This window comes from Zosterops lateralis, assembly GCF_965231275.1.
Source record: "Zosterops lateralis genome assembly, chromosome: 3".
In the NCBI taxonomy this organism is placed as follows: Eukaryota; Metazoa; Chordata; class Aves; order Passeriformes; family Zosteropidae; genus Zosterops; species Zosterops lateralis.
Genome location: NC_139764.1, coordinates 23,169,153 through 23,176,046, shown reverse-complemented (window position 1 = coordinate 23,176,046; position 6,894 = coordinate 23,169,153).

The following is a 6,894-nucleotide window of genomic DNA, read 5'->3' as shown; positions in this document are numbered from 1 at the left end:
TTCAGGCATTTGGGCTTCCTGAGTAGGATTTTAACAAAGAACAGTAAGTGAGTTTTGGGGCTGTGCTGAGGGAGTTCCTCCCAGCCACAGAGAGCATCATGAGACTCTGTTTGCTAAGGAAAGTATAACAAGAGCAAAACAGAATCATATGAAGAGTTTGAGAATGAATACATGTAAGGTCAAGGATATGCTGTGGAAAGAGAAGATCACTGTTGCTTGATAAGAGAGCATGAAAGGGGATATCTACTGAAGGAATAACACCATCATCTTCTAGACCTCTTGTTGGGGCAAATAAGCCCTGCTGAGTGTATAGGAAATTGTGCCTCACTTTATGCAGAGCCCTTCTATATTTCATGCATCCTTCAGCCTCATTGCTTGGAAAAAACAAAAAAAAACAAAACAAAACAAAAAAAAAAAAAAAAAAAAAAAAAACAAAACAAAAACAAAAAAACAAAAAAAACCACAAAAAACAAACAAACAAAAAAAACAACAACAACAAAAAAAAAAACACAAAAACAAAACCAAAAACAAAACCCAAAAAAACCCAAAAAAACCCAAAAAAACCCCCAAAACCAAACCAAACCAAACCAAAACAAAAAAAAAAAAAAAGAAAAAAAAGAAAAAAAAAAAAAAAAAAAAAAAAAACTTGTCTGTGATTCCTTGGTAGTGATTTTGTGGAATCCTGTCAATTATCCACAAAAAATGTCCTCTGTTCCCTTTACTCTCTGTTAGGATGGGACCTATTTCTGTCTGAAGTGTCTCAACCAACTTCAGATAAGGGTGTCCTGGAGATTAAATACTTCATAACCCTGGAATGTCCCAGAGCTTTCCCTCTATACCTTCCTCAGTCTGACTGAGATGTTAGAATATGGGAAAGGCAGGGAGCTTTTCAGAGGAAAATACTAATGGAAAATTTAGGAAAAATGGTAAATCTGCCCCTACTTCTAGCCCCACTGGTGCAGGATAACTTTTGTTATATTTAATAGACACTGTTTTATCCAGCCAGGATACCTAGTATATATATTGTTTGAGGTGATTCTCCATTGCTCTGGGATCCTGTTGTGAGGAAATTACCTTGGTATTATTCTTTATTTGGATTAATCTCAGGAAGACAGATGAGCCCAAGTTAAACAATCTGCACACAGAATTTTAAGATGTGATGACTTTGGACCTGAGGCTCCCCAGGCCAAGCAGCCCTGCTCTAGATCAAATCTTAAATTTCCTTAATGTCCCATGATGCTCAGATCTGAGGGCTTTGAACTTACTTCCACATTAACATGTCATTTCTCTTTATTACAGCTCTCCTGTGCTAGTGCAGAAGCTCTAATGGAGGAGCCACAGGCTACCACTTGCAGCTGCAGTCCGGCTGTTTGAGGACCAATCCATCAGACAGCAGTGGAACATCACATCTCATATTCTGGACAGGCAGGCTCTTCAAAATGTTTTCCAAGAAAATTATCTGCACAGAGTTCTGTAAAAATCTAATTCTACCCCATTAACTAATAGCTTATAACTAGCCCAGAAAAAAAAAAAATCAGGTGTAATAGCCCTATGACAAATGGGGTAGCACTAAGTCAATTCATTTATCTATCTACTAAATGGATGCTTTAAACCCAAGAGCCTCACCTCTTAACCTTCCTGGTTAATGTTTCCAGATGACATGCCAAATATATCTATTTTATAAAACCACATTAAAATTAGAGAGGGGAAAAGTCTGGTCATCTTGGTTGAACGGGATTGTTTCATAAAGAATAATACTGAAATTGTATTAACAAAGCTTAAACACTCTTCTGACATTAAAAGGACTGATACTCATTCTCCATTTTGCTTAACCAACTTGCTTATTAACTGTGCCTCAGCTCAGGGCTCCAGTTTTGTACTGGGGTGCCCATTATGCAAAGATAAAAGAGAAAGGTGGCCCATGTGCCAGAAACCCAGCCCAGTGTGACATATAACACAAGGGGGATGCTCCTCACAGGTCAGCCATGCTCAAAGTGGAGGGTCAGAGCAGAGGTGTGTGCTTGGCAGTGTATTTAATGCATGCCATCAGTCTCATTCTCACTGCATCTTCCACAGAGCTTGTGACAAATAATTTTAGCAAGGAATCTGTAGGATGACCTTGAAGGTGATGTCATGGTGTTTAAACAGAGGGTCTCCTTTGCTGCATGGTTCAGTATAGAAAAAACACCTTATCAATGAGTGTTGTGCTTTGCTAAATGGAGGCACTTGAACTCCGTGAAAAGAGGCCACAAAAGGCCTTTAGGGGGAAAAGGTGTCAAATTTGGGGTTGGTGCTGCTGACAGAGGAGTCTGGCAAAGCAGTGGCAGGGGGTGATGATGGTGCTGGGGTGGTGTGGTGACCCTTTTTTCCTTCCTGCTCTCTGCTCTTTCTGCTTTTGCAGTGTCTCACCCAAGCGGCCCCCACTCTCTGTCAAACATGCCCCAACAGACAGTTCTGCTGAGTGGCCTCTTGGATGGGCTCTGATATTTCTACCCTGGCTGGGGCTCTGCACACCCTCTGCATTGGTTTTCATCACCACATATAGGAACACAAAGGAGCAGAGATCTGTAAGGATGAAGACTAGATCAGTCAACCTGCTGTGGCTATGCAAAATGCCAGGGGTGTTGCAAGGAGTCTGGAAGTGCAATTCTCACAAACTGTCCTGCACTGTAGCCTCTCTGCTCCATAGCTTTTCATTAGCATGTCGGAAATCTATAAAAAGCTGGAATCAGGAGTGATCCCCATCCTGAATGTATTGGGAAAGCAGAATATTCAAAATTATTGATGCTGTCAGATTTACAAACTAGGAAAGTCATTGGGATGTAGGAAAGCAGCTCCTGAAAACTTGAACAGTTGTAATCAAAGTCAGAGGAGGGATACACTTCAGGAAGGATGCAGCTCAGAGAATAAGAATGAAATACCCATTAGAAGGAAAATATATCACAAATTTTATGTTTGACTAGAAAGACTGTGGAATCTTTGCCATTTGAGATATTTAAAATATGCTTAGGATGATCCTGAAGTACTTGCTCCTGCCTTAGCCTAGGAAGTAGACATTGGTGATCTCCTGAGCTGCTTCTGACTCTTCATTATTGGAGTCTCTGGTATCAAATACTGCTTTTCTGTGTCAACGACCTGTAACTGAGATAATGAACTGGACTATTTTTTTTTTCCTGGGTGTCTTAATACCTTGTGGCACCTGATGCCACCAAATCATTTTTATTGCAGTCTCCTGTGGGGATTTGTGATCAGCCATTCAAATGCAAGCTGCCCTCACCAAGCTTCCACGGACAAATATTTACCTGCAGCAGAGCTCAGGCAGCTGTAGCTGCAGGCTCCTCTATTTATAGTGGAGCCTGCAGTTACAATCTGCCTGTCTTTGGTCACCTGCTCAGAGCTGAGGTTAACACATGAGTAAGCAGTAACTTCCTAAAGGCTAAATTGTATTTGCAGAAAAGATCACTTTATCCCAGTCACCACTGTGGACAGATATAAAGTAATCCCCACGGACATGTGAAGGGTAAGCCTGCTTATCTGATGGTGTGAGGTCAGACAGAGGGACTGATAGGGGCATGTGTTTATAGTAACAATTGTGATTGCTCCGCAAAAAGACATCCCTCAAAGGGTTTTCTCAAATATTATTAAGCCAAAATACAAATTCCTGAGAAAATTAGTTTAATAATATATCTCCTATCAGGATACTTTGAATCACTCAAACACAAAATAACTATGAGATATTTTCTTAGAGTCCAAGTTTATCAGATGTCATCTTGCAGGGTTAAGCTGATTAGCATAATAGTTAGGGAGGAAATTCTCCCCACCAGGCACAGTTACAGCCGAGGTAGCCAAGGTCTTACCCAGCCTCCGTGGTTGGGCACAAGCTGTGGTGGACCCAGAGCCAAGCATGGGCTGACAGGCCAAGCCAGCACTCCAGTCCAGTTGGCTCCAGCCTTTCCCAATTAATGAGCTGGGTTATCCCTGCCTTGTCCTGCATCAAGCCACCCGTCTCTCCAGAGAGAAGTGCACACTGTTCCATGGTCAAATTTGGCTGACACTGGCCAATGGGCTCCATATTTGCTGAGGAACAATCAAAGGGGGGACAGATGGAAAAGCAGCATGAGAGCATAAGCTTTGTTTCCTTAGAAAGCCAGGCTAAAACGTCCTTCTTGGTTTAGAATAGCAAATACAGTCTCACATGTGCACAGCAACTGTTTTTGCCACAGCCTCTTGTCTCTCCTGGCTACCAAGCAATGGAAGCCCTATGAAATGTTGCCACATGCACCACTCTTAGCTACAGCAGCAAAGAATCTTAAAGAGCAGAATCTAAATTAATATCTCATTGACCCAAAGCAGCTTGGGCTTCCCTCTGTGTGCTGGCTCCTGTCAGTCTCAAGGAGATTCACCAACAGAATGTGGCCTTTGGAGCAGAGCCAGTTGGTCAGTAAAACAAGGACTGTATGCAGAGAAAGGCCCCAGTTCACAGCAGCTGTAAGGTGAAGTGGGCTCTGTGCGAGAGAAAAGGGATGAGGAGTTTTTCTGCAGGTGGTAGATGCTAGAAGAGAGAGGCAGTCAAGGCAAGCAGTGAGCACATTTTAGAGCTAGTTGATGGGCTTTCAAAAAAAAAACTAGGCTTAAGAGCTGTGTATTTCTGCACAGCTTCTGTTATGCCACGGAATTCAGGTCTTAAGAGGGTCCTTCAATGCAGCTGCTTTTCTGGTTCACTGTAAGCAGTATCCTGGCTGCCTCACCCTGACAGTGACTTACACATGTGCTTGTCCTGGAATGTCCATAGTCCTCCCTGTCCCCAGCACAGCTGACTTCCAGTCTGGAGCAGAGGAAGTTTCATGGGCCCAGAGAGGGGGAGGAACCAGTGTGGAACAGTGGGAGGTTCATCAGAACAGAAGCAGTTTGGTGACCTGCTGAGGAGATAAGGCAGCTTGGACCATACTTTCTCTCCTCTGTGCATGTGGAAGGAATGCAAATCTGGCATAACCCTGGCCTGTATTATTCATCAGAAGTCCCTTGATGGTGGGATTTGGCAACCAGCCAGTTCCATGGGGTGTTTCCTTCTTAGAACCAGCATCATTTCATCTTCCCTATAAACGTCTAAAAATTACCCTCCTTCAAATGATGCCTTTTAACTTCTCTTTTCTGGAATGCCAGAGAGAACTGGGGTTCACCCAGGAGCCTCTGATGTGATCTGCCCTCACCTAGTTTTCTGTTTTTTCCTTCCTTGTGCTTCCTTCTTTGAAATAAAGGATGCTAAATCTCAACATGATTTTTGAATGCTGTTTACTTCCAATTTGTGTTGTTTCCAATTCTATGCCTGTAAATACAAGCTACTGGTGGAGTCCAGTATGAAAGAAAACATCCCAGCATATGGCTGGCAAATGCAGCATGCTCAGTTCTTGTCTCTAAATGCTGTTTCCCAGTGCTTTCTTCAGGAAATCAACCCAGATTAAATGTGACAGTATTTTTCATTGCATTTGGAGGATCTGCAGATCTTCAGAACAGTTGGAAGCATGAAAAACTAAGTAGGTAACAAAGAGCAGTTTAAGGTGGAAACTGCAATTACACTGGAATTGGTTAAACCCAGATCTAGGTAAGAGATGCCTCAGTGACTCCTGCAGTTCCCATTTAATCCTTTTGTAAAGATTAGTTGATGGCATTTGGATAAACATCTGCTGGAAGTGTGAATGAGAACCACCACATTCACATCTGAGTGCAAGACTTCTTCAGGGTTTCCCAAGCTTCACAATCAGACACTCCCAGGCTCCAAGCCCTCTCCTTCAGATACTGCTGCTGCTGCTGTTGCTTCAAGCTTCTCACTGGATGGTGGGCCTTGAGTTGTTTTTCACCAGCAGGACTGAGGAGGTTACCAAACCCCACTGCTCAGGCTGCCTGGCTGGTGAGACGGCTGGCCTTGGTGCAGCTCTTGAGCTGGCTCAAGTTGGCAGCCTGATGTTTTCCTGCTGGGCAGGTATCATCTGCAGCAGGAAGGTTTGAGCTGGCAGTGTGGGATCCACCTCACTAGCCCAATGCAAGCCACCTTGATATCAGGACCCTATAACTCAAAAAGCTGGAAGTGTTTTGCACTTTTTTCCTAGAAAGTCTATATTTTCACCTTTTAACTTGATCCCAGGAGCTTTTCACTGTACAGAGTAAAAAAAACGCAAAAAAAACCCAAAAAAACAAAAAAACAAAAACAAAACAAACCGTAAAATAAATCAAACAGTCCAAGGCTAATGTGAACAGAGAGCTCTCTTTTGCCCCTAAAATGCCACTCAATATTCTTCCTCTCCCTTGCCCAGACAAGTGCTCTGTTGTTGTCATGGACCTTTTATTGGCCAGTGTGCCACAAGCAGGTGAGATAGGATTGAAGATTGCAGCCTCTTTTTGGAAATCAAATGAAAAGCCCTGCCAAAGCCAGCAGTGATAATCCACTCACATAATTACTTTGGGACAGATGACAGTGATTTTCAGAACCCAATACTCCCTATGAACCACTGTCCCTGAAAACACTTCGGAAATTTGTCAGTATACCCTCCACATAGGCCCCAGATCTCTCTGCTTCTTTCCTCTCCCATTTCAAACCAGTATCACTCTGTTTGCAAAGAGCATAATTTTAGCTCCTCTGAGAGGAAAAAAGAGCTAATGCTGGGAGATTTTTCCACTGTACAGGTAACAGGAATTACAGCCTGCAGCTGGGATTGCTCCCCTCAGACAGATCTGGCAATCATTCCCCACCAATGGTTTCTGCCAGTTAATTAAAATTGCTGTCCCCCCCAGAGGGCTGTCCACACAAGGTCTCCTGGCCCAAATTTTCCAGGTGGTTTAGTTCCACTGGTGGGATCACGATGGGGGCCACCAGCAGAGACGTCAACTCCAGACAAA